The following is an 18,235-nucleotide window of genomic DNA, read 5'->3' on the forward strand; positions in this document are numbered from 1 at the left end:
AAAGAGGTCGCTCAAGGAAAATCCTGCCAGTCGCTCCACAATGGTATGGCCGATGTATTCAATGCTGTTTCTTAGACGATCCGTGGTTAGCACCTTGATGCGTACGGTCTTCTCCACTGCAGACATGTTGGATCCAGCCATCTTTCCAAATCTGTCGGTAACGAGTACCACAGTCTTGATCACCTACGCAGCTAGTCGCGGCGCAGTTCACTCGCACCCTCAGCGCCGACCGAGGCAATAAACCCCGATCTTAGCCAAAAGGCCGAGAAGCGATAACCGTGAAAGGGGCGGGCCCAACAAGGTGCCCTTCATGGGCACTATCACTGCTTGCTGTCAGGGAGGCTGCCAGACAATTTTCCATGCACACTCTGGGCTGGGGGGCAGTCAACCACCAGTACACACAGCAGAACCTAAACCCATACCATTATTGCTAAGCAGCAAGACAGGGGCCCATTGCACTCCCACGGGGCCTTTTTAAATGCAATCCATAACCCGGATTTGCCAGGAACCCTTCTTACTCCTCCTACTTGCATGTGACAGTGGGCTTAGGATCTGCATAGGAAACACACACACAAGCACACACCTACCTTTGTTGCCTGCAGATGCCTCCTTGGCTGTCCCCAAACGGTATCAAACCAACACCCACGGGAAGCTGTAAGCATAGAGGACATGCCTGCACCCCATTGGACTTACCTGTGTGGGTTAAACCCGGGTTATTTGACAACCTATGGCGGTGATGGTTCTGCTCAGGCAGAGCAGTGCTGATGCTCCTCATAAAGCTGTCGCTGCTGTGAAGGTTCTAGGTGACATCACAAATCCCTATGGTTACATACACAACAAAGCTGGGTTGTTGTTGTTTACACTCTGCAAGGCCTGTGGAAGTGAGTGACATCATAGCACTGTAGTTCTGAGGGTTCTAGATGGATGCAACAATCTCCTGTTGCTTCTATGAAGGCCATAATAGACGACATCACCAAACAGCTCCATAGTCACATACACAGCAAAGGAGAGATGTTGTTTACACCTAGTGATGTCAGTGGTATTGAGTGACATCACAGCACAGTGCTAAGGCTCCTGGGCCTGGACACAGCAGCGGCTGCAATATCTCAACGGAGAATACGTTTATATATATGTGTGTGTGTGCGCGTATATATATATATATATATATATATATATATATATATATATATATATTTCTCCGCCGAAATCACTTTTAAACCCATTTCCACCTTTTTTTCCCTTCTCTTCCTCTTACTTTTTTTTCACGTTTTTTTACGTTTTTCTCCTTTTCGCCTCTTTTCTGGGCGTATTATTCTTCTTTTTCTTCTTTTTTTTCGTCTAATGCATACCCCATCAGTGCAGCAATGCTTATTCAATACCGCCAGCAGATGGAGACACTGGGGGATAATTTTCTAAGGATTTATACTGATTTTTCCTGTCTGAATTTGTCGCACAGAAAGTTGCAGGCCAAATATGTGTGACATTTCTGCGACTTTAGCTTCTAGAGCATTTTTACAACATTATACATAGGTGCTGAATACATAAAAAGCGACTGTTCAGCGACAGACAAGTCGCATCGGCTGAAAGTAGGCCAGAATGTCAGTCCATGTTGGAGCAGGTTTAGATACAGTCTAAAGTATAGATCTCAAAGTCTGTGCACAGAATTTAGCAAGGGCCTCGCACCTTCTGATGCATCAGGTAGGTGCACAATAGCATAGCCTAACCCTCTGTACTTTGGTCTATATTGATGCGGGACATAGACAGCCAGCTGATGACCAATCCATTAGTGCAATGGATGGCTGGAAGCATTTGTCTTTGCCTTTGCAATACCACAGAAGCAATGCATGGTCAATGTACAGCAATGACACACCTGTGTGAACAGCCAGGAGACCCCCCCCCCCCCCATGTTATGTTACATAGTTACATAGTTAGTACGGTCGAAAAAAGACATATGTCCATCAAGTTCAACCAGGGAATTAAGGGGTAGGGGTGTGGCGCGATATTGGGGAAGGGATGAGATTTTATATTTCTTCATAAGCATTAATCTTATTTTGTCAATTAGGAACATTCAGCACCCACCCGCTATCAAGGCAGCTGCCTATCATGTCATGCCCTACCTGCACAGGTGTGCTGGCTACTCAAATGATCCAATTAAGGAGGCCATTTAGTCAGCAGCAGCAGAAGTCCTGTGCCTGGACGCTCCAACAGCGGCCAGACACAAGCAGAAGCAGAAGCAGCAGCAGCACCACCTTTTGTTTTTTGGCTGCAGCAGCAGCAAGGCCCACAGGGCTGGCTAGCTGGCTAGCCAGCAAGCAGGTAGCAATGAAAGTAGGAATCTTTCTTTTTAACCCTGTAAGGGGGTGGTGCACTGTACCCGAAGATACTGCCATATCGGGTCAATGCATAGGGCGACGGAAGCAAGCTTCGAAATCGGCCCCCGTTCTCAAAAATCCATTTAATATATGGTCCCCAGATAGGGGACGTATCAGATATTAAACTGATAAGAACAGATACTACACTTGATCTTAGCCAAAAGGCCGAGAAGCGATAACCGTGAAAGGGGCGGGCCCAACAAGGTGCCCTTCATGGGCACTATCACTGCTTGCTGTCAGGGAGGCTGCCAGACAATTTTCCATGCACACTCTGGGCTGGGGGGCAGTCAACCACCAGTACACACAGCAGAACCTAAACCCATACCATTATTGCTAAGCAGCAAGACAGGGGCCCATTGCACTCCCACGGGGCCTTTTTAAATGCAATCCATAACCCGGATTTGCCAGGAACCCTTCTTACTCCTCCTACTTGCATGTGACACTGGGCTGAGGATCTGCATAGGAAACACACACACAAGCACACACCTACCTTTGTTGCCTGCAGATGCCTCCTTGGCTGTCCCCAAACGGTATCAAACCAACACCCACGGGAAGCTGTAAGCATAGAGGACATGCCTGCACCCCATTGGACTTACCTGTGTGGGTTAAACCCGGGTTATTTGACAACCTATGGCGGTGATGGTTCTGCTCAGGCAGAGCAGTGCTGATGCTCCTCATAAAGCTGTCGCTGCTGTGAAGGTTCTAGGTGACATCACAAATCCCTATGGTTACATACACAACAAAGCTGGGTTGTTGTTGTTTACACTCTGCAAGGCCTGTGGAAGTGAGTGACATCATAGCACTGTAGTTCTGAGGGTTCTAGATGGATGCAACAATCTCCTGTTGCTTCTATGAAGGCCATAATAGACGACATCACCAAACAGCTCCATAGTCACATACACAGCAAAGGAGAGATGTTGTTTACACCTAGTGATGTCAGTGGTATTGAGTGACATCACAGCACAGTGCTAAGGCTCCTGGGCCTGGACACAGCAGCGGCTGCAATATCTCAACGGAGAATACGTTTATATATATGTGTGTGTGTGCGCGTATATATATATATATATATATATATATATATTTCTCCGCCGAAATCACTTTTAAACCCATTTCCACCTTTTTTTCCCTTCTCTTCCTCTTACTTTTTTTTCACGTTTTTTTACGTTTTTCTCCTTTTCGCCTCTTTTCTGGGCGTATTATTCTTCTTTTTCTTCTTTTTTTTCGTCTAATGCATACCCCATCAGTGCAGCAATGCTTATTCAATACCGCCAGCAGATGGAGACACTGGGGGATAATTTTCTAAGGATTTATACTGATTTTTCCTGTCTGAATTTGTCGCACAGAAAGTTGCAGGCCAAATATGTGTGACATTTCTGCGACTTTAGCTTCTAGAGCATTTTTACAACATTATACATAGGTGCTGAATACATAAAAAGCGACTGTTCAGCGACAGACAAGTCGCATCGGCTGAAAGTAGGCCAGAATGTCAGTCCATGTTGGAGCAGGTTTAGATACAGTCTAAAGTATAGATCTCAAAGTCTGTGCACAGAATTTAGCAAGGGCCTCGCACCTTCTGATGCATCAGGTAGGTGCACAATAGCATAGCCTAACCCTCTGTACTTTGGTCTATATTGATGCGGGACATAGACAGCCAGCTGATGACCAATCCATTAGTGCAATGGATGGCTGGAAGCATTTGTCTTTGCCTTTGCAATACCACAGAAGCAATGCATGGTCAATGTACAGCAATGACACACCTGTGTGAACAGCCAGGAGACCCCCCCCCCCCCCCCATGTTATGTTACATAGTTACATAGTTAGTACGGTCGAAAAAAGACATATGTCCATCAAGTTCAACCAGGGAATTAAGGGGTAGGGGTGTGGCGCGATATTGGGGAAGGGATGAGATTTTATATTTCTTCATAAGCATTAATCTTATTTTGTCAATTAGGAACATTCAGCACCCACCCGCTATCAAGGCAGCTGCCTATCATGTCATGCCCTACCTGCACAGGTGTGCTGGCTACTCAAATGATCCAATTAAGGAGGCCATTTAGTCAGCAGCAGCAGAAGTCCTGTGCCTGGACGCTCCAACAGCGGCCAGACACAAGCAGAAGCAGAAGCAGCAGAAACAGCAGCAGCACCACCTTTTGTTTTTTGGCTGCAGCAGCAGCAAGGCCCACAGGGCTGGCTAGCTGGCTAGCCAGCAAGCAGGTAGCAATGAAAGTAGGAATCTTTCTTTTTAACCCTGTAAGGGGGTGGTGCACTGTACCCGAAGATACTGCCATATCGGGTCAATGCATAGGGCGACGGAAGCAAGCTTCGAAATCGGCCCCCGTTCTCAAAAATCCATTTAATATATGGTCCCCAGATAGGGGACGTATCAGATATTAAACTGATAAGAACAGATACTACACTTGATCTTAGCCAAAAGGCCGAGAAGCGATAACCGTGAAAGGGGCGGGCCCAACAAGGTGCCCTTCATGGGCACTATCACTGCTTGCTGTCAGGGAGGCTGCCAGACAATTTTCCATGCACACTCTGGGCTGGGGGGCAGTCAACCACCAGTACACACAGCAGAACCTAAACCCATACCATTATTGCTAAGCAGCAAGACAGGGGCCCATTGCACTCCCACGGGGCCTTTTTAAATGCAATCCATAACCCGGATTTGCCAGGAACCCTTCTTACTCCTCCTACTTGCATGTGACACTGGGCTTAGGATCTGCATAGGAAACACACACAAGCACACACCTACCTTTGTTGCCTGCAGATGCCTCCTTGGCTGTCCCCAAACGGTATCAAACCAACACCCACGGGAAGCTGTAAGCATAGAGGACATGCCTGCACCCCATTGGACTTACCTGTGTGGGTTAAACCCGGGTTATTTGACAACCTATGGCGGTGATGGTTCTGCTCAGGCAGAGCAGTGCTGATGCTCCTCATAAAGCTGTCGCTGCTGTGAAGGTTCTAGGTGACATCACAAATCCCTATGGTTACATACACAACAAAGCTGGGTTGTTGTTGTTTACACTCTGCAAGGCCTGTGGAAGTGAGTGACATCATAGCACTGTAGTTCTGAGGGTTCTAGATGGATGCAACAATCTCCTGTTGCTTCTATGAAGGCCATAATAGATGACATCACCAAACAGCTCCATAGTCACATACACAGCAAAGGAGAGATGTTGTTTACACCTAGTGATGTCAGTGGTATTGAGTGACATCACAGCACAGTGCTAAGGCTCCTGGGCCTGGACACAGCAGCGGCTGCAATATCTCAACGGAGAATACGTTTATATATATGTGTGTGTGTGCGCGTATATATATATATATATATATATATATATATATATATATATATATATATTTCTCCGCCGAAATCACTTTTAAACCCATTTCCACCTTTTTTTCCCTTCTCTTCCTCTTACTTTTTTTTCAAGTTTTTTTACGTTTTTCTCCTTTTCGCCTCTTTTCTGGGCGTATTATTCTTCTTTTTCTTCTTTTTTTTCGTCTAATGCATACCCCATCAGTGCAGCAATGCTTATTCAATACCGCCAGCAGATGGAGACACTGGGGGATAATTTTCTAAGGATTTATACTGATTTTTCCTGTCTGAATTTGTCGCACAGAAAGTTGCAGGCCAAATATGTGTGACATTTCTGCGACTTTAGCTTCTAGAGCATTTTTACAACATTATACATAGGTGCTGAATACATAAAAAGCGACTGTTCAGCGACAGACAAGTCGCATCGGCTGAAAGTAGGCCAGAATGTCAGTCCATGTTGGAGCAGGTTTAGATACAGTCTAAAGTATAGATCTCAAAGTCTGTGCACAGAATTTAGCAAGGGCCTCGCACCTTCTGATGCATCAGGTAGGTGCACAATAGCATAGCCTAACCCTCTGTACTTTGGTCTATATTGATGCGGGACATAGACAGCCAGCTGATGACCAATCCATTAGTGCAATGGATGGCTGGAAGCATTTGTCTTTGCCTTTGCAATACCACAGAAGCAATGCATGGTCAATGTACAGCAATGACACACCTGTGTGAACAGCCAGGAGACCCCCCCCCCCCCATGTTATGTTACATAGTTACATAGTTAGTACGGTCGAAAAAAGACATATGTCCATCAAGTTCAACCAGGGAATTAAGGGGTAGGGGTGTGGCGCGATATTGGGGAAGGGATGAGATTTTATATTTCTTCATAAGCATTAATCTTATTTTGTCAATTAGGAACATTCAGCACCCACCCGCTATCAAGGCAGCTGCCTATCATGTCATGCCCTACCTGCACAGGTGTGCTGGCTACTCAAATGATCCAATTAAGGAGGCCATTTAGTCAGCAGCAGCAGAAGTCCTGTGCCTGGACGCTCCAACAGCGGCCAGACACAAGCAGAAGCAGAAGCAGCAGAAGCAGCAGCAGCACCACCTTTTGTTTTTTGGCTGCAGCAGCAGCAAGGCCCACAGGGCTGGCTAGCTGGCTAGCCAGCAAGCAGGTAGCAATGAAAGTAGGAATCTTTCTTTTTAACCCTGTAAGGGGGTGGTGCACTGTACCCGAAGATACTGCCATATCAGGTCAATGCATAGGGCGACGGAAGCAAGCTTCGAAATCGGCCCCCGTTCTCAAAAATCCATTTAATATATGGTCCCCAGATAGGGGACGTATCAGATATTAAACTGATAAGAACAGATACTACACTTGATCTTAGCCAAAAGGCCGAGAAGCGATAACCGTGAAAGGGGCGGGCCCAACAAGGTGCCCTTCATGGGCACTATCACTGCTTGCTGTCAGGGAGGCTGCCAGACAATTTTCCATGCACACTCTGGGCTGGGGGGCAGTCAACCACCAGTACACACAGCAGAACCTAAACCCATACCATTATTGCTAAGCAGCAAGACAGGGGCCCATTGCACTCCCACGGGGCCTTTTTAAATGCAATCCATAACCCGGATTTGCCAGGAACCCTTCTTACTCCTCCTACTTGCATGTGACACTGGGCTTAGGATCTGCATAGGAAACACACACACAAGCACACACCTACCTTTGTTGCCTGCAGATGCCTCCTTGGCTGTCCCCAAACGGTATCAAACCAACACCCACGGGAAGCTGTAAGCATAGAGGACATGCCTGCACCCCATTGGACTTACCTGTGTGGGTTAAACCCGGGTTATTTGACAACCTATGGCGGTGATGGTTCTGCTCAGACAGAGCAGTGCTGATGCTCCTCATAAAGCTGTCGCTGCTGTGAAGGTTCTAGGTGACATCACAAATCCCTATGGTTACATACACAACAAAGCTGGGTTGTTGTTGTTTACACTCTGCAAGGCCTGTGGAAGTGAGTGACATCATAGCACTGTAGTTCTGACGGTTCTAGATGGATGCAACAATCTCCTGTTGCTTCTATGAAGGCCATAATAGACGACATCACCAAACAGCTCCATAGTCACATACACAGCAAAGGAGGGATGTTGTTTACACCTAGTGATGTCAGTGGTATTGAGTGACATCACAGCACAGTGCTAAGGCTCCTGGGCCTGGACACAGCAGCGGCTGCAATATCTCAACGGAGAATACGTTTATATATATGTGTGTGTGTGCGCGTATATATATATATATATATATATATATATATATATATATATATATTTCTCCGCCGAAATCACTTTTAAACCCATTTCCACCTTTTTTTCCCTTCTCTTCCTCTTACTTTTTTTTCACGTTTTTTTAAGTTTTTCTCCTTTTCGCCTCTTTTCTGGGCGTATTATTCTTCTTTTTCTTCTTTTTTTTCGTCTAATGCATACCCCATCAGTGCAGCAATGCTTATTCAATACCGCCAGCAGATGGAGACACTGGGGGATAATTTTCTAATGATTTATACTGATTTTTCCTGTCTGAATTTGTCGCACAGAAAGTTGCAGGCCAAATATGTGTGACATTTCTGCGACTTTAGCTTCTAGAGCATTTTTACAACATTATACATAGGTGCTGAATACATAAAAAGCGACTGTTCAGCGACAGACAAGTCGCATCGGCTGAAAGTAGGCCAGAATGTCAGTCCATGTTGGAGCAGGTTTAGATACAGTCTAAAGTATAGATCTCAAAGTCTGTGCACAGAATTTAGCAAGGGCCTCGCACCTTCTGATGCATCAGGTAGGTGCACAATAGCATAGCCTAACCCTCTGTACTTTGGTCTATATTGATGCGGGACATAGACAGCCAGCTGATGACCAATCCATTAGTGCAATGGATGGCTGGAAGCATTTGTCTTTGCCTTTGCAATACCACAGAAGCAATGCATGGTCAATGTACAGCAATGACACACCTGTGTGAACAGCCAGGAGACCCCCCCCCCATGTTATGTTACATAGTTACATAGTTAGTACGGTCGAAAAAAGACATATGTCCATCAAGTTCAACCAGGGAATTAAGGGGTAGGGGTGTGGCGCGATATTGGGGAAGGGATGAGATTTTATATTTCTTCATAAGCATTAATCTTATTTTGTCAATTAGGAACATTCAGCACCCACCCGCTATCAAGGCAGCTGCCTATCATGTCATGCCCTACCTGCACAGGTGTGCTGGCTACTCAAATGATCCAATTAAGGAGGCCATTTAGTCAGCAGCAGCAGAAGTCCTGTGCCTGGACGCTCCAACAGCGGCCAGACACAAGCAGAAGCAGAAGCAGCAGAAGCAGCAGCAGCACCACCTTTTGTTTTTTGGCTGCAGCAGCAGCAAGGCCCACAGGGCTGGCTAGCTGGCTAGCCAGCAAGCAGGTGGCAATGAAAGTAGGAATCTTTCTTTTTAACCCTGTAAGGGGGTGGTGCACTGTACCCGAAGATACTGCCATATCGGGTCAATGCATAGGGCGACGGAAGCAAGCTTCGAAATCGGCCCCCGTTCTCAAAAATCCATTTAATATATGGTCCCCAGATAGGGGACGTATCAGATATTAAACTGATAAGAACAGATACTACACTTGATCTTAGCCAAAAGGCCGAGAAGCGATAACCGTGAAAGGGGCGGGCCCAACAAGGTGCCCTTCATGGGCACTATCACTGCTTGCTGTCAGGGAGGCTGCCAGACAATTTTCCATGCACACTCTGGGCTGGGGGGCAGTCAACCACCAGTACACACAGCAGAACCTAAACCCATACCATTATTGCTAAGCAGCAAGACAGGGGCCCATTGCACTCCCACGGGGCCTTTTTAAATGCAATCCATAACCCGGATTTGCCAGGAACCCTTCTTACTACTCCTACTTGCATGTGACACTGGGCTTAGGATCTGCATAGGAAACACACACACAAGCACACACCTACCTTTGTTGCCTGCAGATGCCTCCTTGGCTGTCCCCAAACGGTATCAAACCAACACCCACGGGAAGCTGTAAGCATAGAGGACATGCCTGCACCCCATTGGACTTACCTGTGTGGGTTAAACCCGGGTTATTTGACAACCTATGGCGGTGATGGTTCTGCTCAGGCAGAGCAGTGCTGATGCTCCTCATAAAGCTGTCGCTGCTGTGAAGGTTCTAGGTGACATCACAAATCCCTATGGTTACATACACAACAAAGCTGGGTTGTTGTTGTTTACACTCTGCAAGGCCTGTGGAAGTGAGTGACATCATAGCACTGTAGTTCTGAGGGTTCTAGATGGATGCAACAATCTCCTGTTGCTTCTATGAAGGCCATAATAGACGACATCACCAAACAGCTCCATAGTCACATACACAGCAAAGGAGAGATGTTGTTTACACCTAGTGATGTCAGTGGTATTGAGTGACATCACAGCACAGTGCTAAGGCTCCTGGGCCTGGACACAGCAGCGGCTGCAATATCTCAACGGAGAATACGTTTATATATATGTGTGTGTGTGCGCGTATATATATATATATATATATATATATATATATATATATATATATTCTCCGCCGAAATCACTTTTAAACCCATTTCCACCTTTTTTTCCCTTCTCTTCCTCTTACTTTTTTTTCACGTTTTTTTACGTTTTTCTCCTTTTCGCCTCTTTTCTGGGCGTATTATTCTTCTTTTTCTTCTTTTTTTTCGTCTAATGCATACCCCATCAGTGCAGCAATGCTTATTCAATACCGCCAGCAGATGGAGACACTGGGGGATAATTTTCTAAGGATTTATACTGATTTTTCCTGTCTGAATTTGTCGCACAGAAAGTTGCAGGCCAAATATGTGTGACATTTCTGCGACTTTAGCTTCTAGAGCATTTTTACAACATTATACATAGGTGCTGAATACATAAAAAGCGACTGTTCAGCGACAGACAAGTCGCATCGGCTGAAAGTAGGCCAGAATGTCAGTCCATGTTGGAGCAGGTTTAGATACAGTCTAAAGTATAGATCTCAAAGTCTGTGCACAGAATTTAGCAAGGGCCTCGCACCTTCTGATGCATCAGGTAGGTGCACAATAGCATAGCCTAACCCTCTGTACTTTGGTCTATATTGATGCGGGACATAGACAGCCAGCTGATGACCAATCCATTAGTGCAATGGATGGCTGGAAGCATTTGTCTTTGCCTTTGCAATACCACAGAAGCAATGCATGGTCAATGTACAGCAATGACACACCTGTGTGAACAGCCAGGAGACCCCCCCCCCCCCCATGTTATGTTACATAGTTACATAGTTAGTACGGTCGAAAAAAGACATATGTCCATCAAGTTCAACCAGGGAATTAAGGGGTAGGGGTGTGGCGCGATATTGGGGAAGGGATGAGATTTTATATTTCTTCATAAGCATTAATCTTATTTTGTCAATTAGGAACATTCAGCACCCACCCGCTATCAAGGCAGCTGCCTATCATGTCATGCCCTACCTGCACAGGTGTGCTGGCTACTCAAATGATCCAATTAAGGAGGCCATTTAGTCAGCAGCAGCAGAAGTCCTGTGCCTGGACGCTCCAACAGCGGCCAGACACAAGCAGAAGCAGAAGCAGCAGAAGCAGCAGCAGCACCACCTTTTGTTTTTTGGCTGCAGCAGCAGCAAGGCCCACAGGGCTGGCTAGCTGGCTAGCCAGCAAGCAGGTAGCAATGAAAGTAGGAATCTTTCTTTTTAACCCTGTAAGGGGGTGGTGCACTGTACCCGAAGATACTGCCATATCGGGTCAATGCATAGGGCGACGGAAGCAAGCTTCGAAATCGGCCCCCGTTCTCAAAAATCCATTTAATATATGGTCCCCAGATAGGGGACGTATCAGATATTAAACTGATAAGAACAGATACTACACTTGATCTTAGCCAAAAGGCCGAGAAGCGATAACCGTGAAAGGGGCGGGCCCAACAAGGTGCCCTTCATGGGCACTATCACTGCTTGCTGTCAGGGAGGCTGCCAGACAATTTTCCATGCACACTCTGGGCTGGGGGGCAGTCAACCACCAGTACACACAGCAGAACCTAAACCCATACCATTATTGCTAAGCAGCAAGACAGGGGCCCATTGCACTCCCACGGGGCCTTTTTAAATGCAATCCATAACCCGGATTTGCCAGGAACCCTTCTTACTCCTCCTACTTGCATGTGACACTGGGCTTAGGATCTGCATAGGAAACACACACACAAGCACACACCTACCTTTGTTGCCTGCAGATGCCTCCTTGGCTGTCCCCAAACGGTATCAAACCAACACCCACGGGAAGCTGTAAGCATAGAGGACATGCCTGCACCCCATTGGACTTACCTGTGTGGGTTAAACCCGGGTTATTTGACAACCTATGGCGGTGATGGTTCTGCTCAGGCAGAGCAGTGCTGATGCTCCTCATAAAGCTGTCGCTGCTGTGAAGGTTCTAGGTGACATCACAAATCCCTATGGTTACATACACAACAAAGCTGGGTTGTTGTTGTTTACACTCTGCAAGGCCTGTGGAAGTGAGTGACATCATAGCACTGTAGTTCTGAGGGTTCTAGATGGATAGAACAATCTCCTGTTGCTTCTATGAAGGCCATAATAGACGACATCACCAAACAGCTCCATAGTCACATACACAGCAAAGGAGAGATGTTGTTTACACCTAGTGATGTCAGTGGTATTGAGTGACATCACAGCACAGTGCTAAGGCTCCTGGGCCTGGACACAGCAGCGGCTGCAATATCTCAACGGAGAATACGTTTATATATATGTGTGTGTGTGCGCGTATATATATATATATATATATATATATATATATATATATATATATATTTCTCCGCCGAAATCACTTTTAAACCCATTTCCACCTTTTTTTCCCTTCTCTTCCTCTTACTTTTTTTTCACGTTTTTTTACGTTTTTCTCCTTTTCGCCTCTTTTCTGGGCGTATTATTCTTCTTTTTCTTCTTTTTTTTCGTCTAATGCATACCCCATCAGTGCAGCAATGCTTATTCAATACTGCCAGCAGATGGAGACACTGGGGGATAATTTTCTAAGGATTTATACTGATTTTTCCTGTCTGAATTTGTCGCACAGAAAGTTGCAGGCCAAATATGTGTGACATTTCTGTGACTTTAGCTTCTAGAGCATTTTTACAACATTATACATAGGTGCTGAATACATAAAAAGCGACTGTTCAGCGACAGACAAGTCGCATCGGCTGAAAGTAGGCCAGAATGTCAGTCCATGTTGGAGCAGGTTTAGATACAGTCTAAAGTATAGATCTCAAAGTCTGTGCACAGAATTTAGCAAGGGCCTCGCACCTTCTGATGCATCAGGTAGGTGCACAATAGCATAGCCTAACCCTCTGTACTTTGGTCTATATTGATGCGGGACATAGACAGCCAGCTGATGACCAATCCATTAGTGCAATGGATGGCTGGAAGCATTTGTCTTTGCCTTTGCAATACCACAGAAGCAATGCATGGTCAATGTACAGCAATGACACACCTGTGTGAACAGCCAGGAGACCCCCCCCCCCCCCCATGTTATGTTACATAGTTACATAGTTAGTACGGTCGAAAAAAGACATATGTCCATCAAGTTCAACCAGGGAATTAAGGGGTAGGGGTGTGGCGCGATATTGGGGAAGGGATGAGATTTTATATTTCTTCATAAGCATTAATCTTATTTTGTCAATTAGGAACATTCAGCACCCACCCGCTATCAAGGCAGCTGCCTATCATGTCATGCCCTACCTGCACAGGTGTGCTGGCTACTCAAATGATCCAATTAAGGAGGCCATTTAGTCAGCAGCAGCAGAAGTCCTGTGCCTGGACGCTCCAACAGCGGCCAGACACAAGCAGAAGCAGAAGCAGCAGAAGCAGCAGCAGCACCACCTTTTGTTTTTTGGCTGCAGCAGCAGCAAGGCCCACAGGGCTGGCTAGCTGGCTAGCCAGCAAGCAGGTAGCAATGAAAGTAGGAATCTTTCTTTTTAACCCTGTAAGGGGGTGGTGCACTGTACCCGAAGATACTGCCATATCGGGTCAATGCATAGGGCGACGGAAGCAAGCTTCGAAATCGGCCCCCGTTCTCAAAAATCCATTTAATATATGGTCCCCAGATAGGGGACATATCAGATATTAAACTGATAAGAACAGATACTACACTTGATCTTAGCCAAAAGGCCGAGAAGCGATAACCGTGAAAGGGGCGGGCCCAACAAGGTGCCCTTCATGGGCACTATCACTGCTTGCTGTCAGGGAGGCTGCCAGACAATTTTCCATGCACACTCTGGGCTGGGGGGCAGTCAACCACCAGTACACACAGCAGAACCTAAACCCATACCATTATTGCTAAGCAGCAAGACAGGGGCCCATTGCACTCCCACGGGGCCTTTTTAAATGCAATCCATAACCCGGATTTGCCAGGAACCCTTCTTACTCCTCCTACTTGCATGTGACACTGGGCTTAGGATCTGCATAGGAAACACACACACAAGCACACACCTACCTTTGTTGCCTGCAGATGCCTCCTTGGCTGTCCCCAAACGGTATCAAACCAACACCCACGGGAAGCTGTAAGCATAGAGGACATGCCTGCACCCCATTGGACTTACCTGTGTGGGTTAAACCCGGGTTATTTGACAACCTATGGCGGTGATGGTTCTGCTCAGGCAGAGCAGTGCTGATGCTCCTCATAAAGCTGTCGCTGCTGTGAAGGTTCTAGGTGACATCACAAATCCCTATGGTTACATACACAACAAAGCTGGGTTGTTGTTGTTTACACTCTGCAAGGCCTGTGGAAGTGAGTGACATCATAGCACTGTAGTTCTGAGGGTTCTAGATGGATGCAACAATCTCCTGTTGCTTCTATGAAGGCCATAATAGACGACATCACCAAACAGCTCCATAGTCACATACACAGCAAAGGAGAGATGTTGTTTACACCTAGTGATGTCAGTGGTATTGAGTGACATCACAGCACAGTGCTAAGGCTCCTGGGCCTGGACACAGCAGCGGCTGCAATATCTCAACGGAGAATACGTTTATATATATGTGTGTGTGTGCGCGTATATATATATATATATATATATATATATATATATATATATATATATATATATTCTCCGCCGAAATCACTTTTAAACCCATTTCCACCTTTTTTTCCCTTCTCTTCCTCTTACTTTTTTTTCACGTTTTTTTACGTTTTTCTCCTTTTCGCCTCTTTTCTGGGCGTATTATTCTTCTTTTTCTTCTTTTTTTTCGTCTAATGCATACCCCATCAGTGCAGCAATGCTTATTCAATACCGCCAGCAGATGGAGACACTGGGGGATAATTTTCTAAGGATTTATACTGATTTTTCCTGTCTGAATTTGTCGCACAGAAAGTTGCAGGCCAAATATGTGTGACATTTCTGCGACTTTAGCTTCTAGAGCATTTTTACAACATTATACATAGGTGCTGAATACATAAAAAGCGACTGTTCAGCGACAGACAAGTCGCATCGGCTGAAAGTAGGCCAGAATGTCAGTCCATGTTGGAGCAGGTTTAGATACAGTCTAAAGTATAGATCTCAAAGTCTGTGCACAGAATTTAGCAAGGGCCTCGCACCTTCTGATGCATCAGGTAGGTGCACAATAGCATAGCCTAACCCTCTGTACTTTGGTCTATATTGATGCGGGACATAGACAGCCAGCTGATGACCAATCCATTAGTGCAATGGATGGCTGGAAGCATTTGTCTTTGCCTTTGCAATACCACAGAAGCAATGCATGGTCAATGTACAGCAATGACACACCTGTGTGAACAGCCAGGAGACCCCCCCCCCCCCCATGTTATGTTACATAGTTACATAGTTAGTACGGTCGAAAAAAGACATATGTCCATCAAGTTCAACCAGGGAATTAAGGGGTAGGGGTGTGGCGCGATATTGGGGAAGGGATGAGATTTTATATTTCTTCATAAGCATTAATCTTATTTTGTCAATTAGGAACATTCAGCACCCACCCGCTATCAAGGCAGCTGCCTATCATGTCATGCCCTACCTGCACAGGTGTGCTGGCTACTCAAATGATCCAATTAAGGAGGCCATTTAGTCAGCAGCAGCAGAAGTCCTGTGCCTGGACGCTCCAACAGCGGCCAGACACAAGCAGAAGCAGAAGCAGCAGAAGCAGCAGCAGCACCACCTTTTGTTTTTTGGCTGCAGCAGCAGCAAGGCCCACAGGGCTGGCTAGCTGGCTAGCCAGCAAGCAGGTAGCAATGAAAGTAGGAATCTTTCTTTTTAACCCTGTAAGGGGGTGGTGCACTGTACCCGAAGATACTGCCATATCGGGTCAATGCATAGGGCGACGGAAGCAAGCTTCGAAATCGGCCCCCGTTCTCAAAAATCCATTTAATATATGGTCCCCAGATAGGGGACGTATCAGATATTAAACTGATAAGAACAGATACTACACTTGATCTTAGCCAAAAGGCCGAGAAGCGATAACCGTGAAAGGGGCGGGCCCAACAAGGTGCCCTTCATGGGCACTATCACTGCTTGCTGTCAGGGAGGCTGCCAGACAATTTTCCATGCACACTCTGGGCTGGGGGGCAGTCAACCACCAGTACACACAGCAGAACCTAAACCCATACCATTATTGCTAAGCAGCAAGACAGGGGCCCATTGCACTCCCACGGGGCCTTTTTAAATGCAATCCATAACCCGGATTTGCCAGGAACCCTTCTTACTCCTCCTACTTGCATGTGACACTGGGCTTAGGATCTGCATAGGAAACACACACACAAGCACACACCTACCTTTGTTGCCTGCAGATGCCTCCTTGGCTGTCCCCAAACGGTATCAAACCAACACCCACGGGAAGCTGTAAGCATAGAGGACATGCCTGCACCCCATTGGACTTACCTGTGTGGGTTAAACCCGGGTTATTTGACAACCTATGGCGGTGATGGTTCTGCTCAGGCAGAGCAGTGCTGATGCTCCTCATAAAGCTGTCGCTGCTGTGAAGGTTCTAGGTGACATCACAAATCCCTATGGTTACATACACAACAAAGCTGGGTTGTTGTTGTTTACACTCTGCAAGGCCTGTGGAAGTGAGTGACATCATAGCACTGTAGTTCTGAGGGTTCTAGATGGATGCAACAATCTCCTGTTGCTTCTATGAAGGCCATAATAGACGACATCACCAAACAGCTCCATAGTCACATACACAGCAAAGGAGAGATGTTGTTTACACCTAGTGATGTCAGTGGTATTGAGTGACATCACAGCACAGTGCTAAGGCTCCTGGGCCTGGACACAGCAGCGGCTGCAATATCTCAACGGAGAATACGTTTATATATATGTGTGTGTGTGCGCGTATATATATATATATATATATATATATATATATATATATATATATTTCTCCGCCGAAATCACTTTTAAACCCATTTCCACCTTTTTTTCCCTTCTCTTCCTCTTACTTTTTTTTCAAGTTTTTTTACGTTTTTCTCCTTTTCGCCTCTTTTCTGGGCGTATTATTCTTCTTTTTCTTCTTTTTTTTCGTCTAATGCATACCCCATCAGTGCAGCAATGCTTATTCAATACCGCCAGCAGATGGAGACACTGGGGGATAATTTTCTAAGGATTTATACTGATTTTTCCTGTCTGAATTTGTCGCACAGAAAGTTGCAGGCCAAATATGTGTGACATTTCTGCGACTTTAGCTTCTAGAGCATTTTTACAACATTATACATAGGTGCTGAATACATAAAAAGCGACTGTTCAGCGACAGACAAGTCGCATCGGCTGAAAGTAGGCCAGAATGTCAGTCCATGTTGGAGCAGGTTTAGATACAGTCTAAAGTATAGATCTCAAAGTCTGTGCACAGAATTTAGCAAGGGCCTCGCACCTTCTGATGCATCAGGTAGGTGCACAATAGCATAGCCTAACCCTCTGTACTTTGGTCTATATTGATGCGGGACATAGACAGCCAGCTGATGACCAATCCATTAGTGCAATGGATGGCTGGAAGCATTTGTCTTTGCCTTTGCAATACCACAGAAGCAATGCATGGTCAATGTACAGCAATGACACACCTGTGTGAACAGCCAGGAGACCCCCCCCCCCCCCCATGTTATGTTACATAGTTACATAGTTAGTACGGTCGAAAAAAGACATATGTCCATCAAGTTCAACCAGGGAATTAAGGGGTAGGGGTGTGGTGCGATATTGGGGAAGGGATGAGATTTTATATTTCTTCATAAGCATTAATCTTATTTTGTCAATTAGGAACATTCAGCACCCACCCGCTATCAAGGCAGCTGCCTATCATGTCATGCCCTACCTGCACAGGTGTGCTGGCTACTCAAATGATCCAATTAAGGAGGCCATTTAGTCAGCAGCAGCAGAAGTCCTGTGCCTGGACGCTCCAACAGCGGCCAGACACAAGCAGAAGCAGAAGCAGCAGAAGCAGCAGCAGCACCACCTTTTGTTTTTTGGCTG

The 18,235-nt window shown here is 46.0% G+C and overlaps 7 non-coding genes across 7 annotated transcripts; all 7 read right to left on the reverse strand.

The window, feature by feature from the left end:
• Positions 1–2,358: 2,358 nt before the first annotated feature.
• On the reverse strand, positions 2,359–2,549 carry LOC130326957 (U2 spliceosomal RNA). Its single transcript, XR_008871476.1, has one exon. It is a non-coding gene; the product is annotated as a U2 spliceosomal RNA (small nuclear RNA).
• A 2,079-nt stretch (positions 2,550–4,628) lies between these two features.
• On the reverse strand, positions 4,629–4,819 carry LOC130326959 (U2 spliceosomal RNA). Its single transcript, XR_008871478.1, has one exon. It is a non-coding gene; the product is annotated as a U2 spliceosomal RNA (small nuclear RNA).
• Positions 4,820–6,911: 2,092 nt separating this feature from the next.
• LOC130326902 (U2 spliceosomal RNA) lies at positions 6,912–7,102 on the reverse strand. Its single transcript, XR_008871433.1, has one exon. It is a non-coding gene; the product is annotated as a U2 spliceosomal RNA (small nuclear RNA).
• A 2,087-nt stretch (positions 7,103–9,189) lies between these two features.
• LOC130326960 (U2 spliceosomal RNA) lies at positions 9,190–9,380 on the reverse strand. The gene has a single exon (XR_008871479.1). It is a non-coding gene; the product is annotated as a U2 spliceosomal RNA (small nuclear RNA).
• Positions 9,381–11,470: 2,090 nt separating this feature from the next.
• Positions 11,471–11,661, reverse strand: LOC130326961 (U2 spliceosomal RNA). Its single transcript, XR_008871480.1, has one exon. It is a non-coding gene; the product is annotated as a U2 spliceosomal RNA (small nuclear RNA).
• A 2,094-nt stretch (positions 11,662–13,755) lies between these two features.
• LOC130326982 (U2 spliceosomal RNA) lies at positions 13,756–13,946 on the reverse strand. The gene has a single exon (XR_008871499.1). It is a non-coding gene; the product is annotated as a U2 spliceosomal RNA (small nuclear RNA).
• Positions 13,947–16,044: 2,098 nt separating this feature from the next.
• On the reverse strand, positions 16,045–16,235 carry LOC130326962 (U2 spliceosomal RNA). Its single transcript, XR_008871481.1, has one exon. It is a non-coding gene; the product is annotated as a U2 spliceosomal RNA (small nuclear RNA).
• Between the last annotated feature and the right edge of the window lie 2,000 nt (positions 16,236–18,235).

The sequence above is a fragment of the Hyla sarda genome, unplaced genomic scaffold, assembly GCF_029499605.1.
Source record: "Hyla sarda isolate aHylSar1 unplaced genomic scaffold, aHylSar1.hap1 scaffold_289, whole genome shotgun sequence".
Lineage (NCBI taxonomy): Eukaryota > Metazoa > Chordata > Amphibia > Anura > Hylidae > Hyla > Hyla sarda.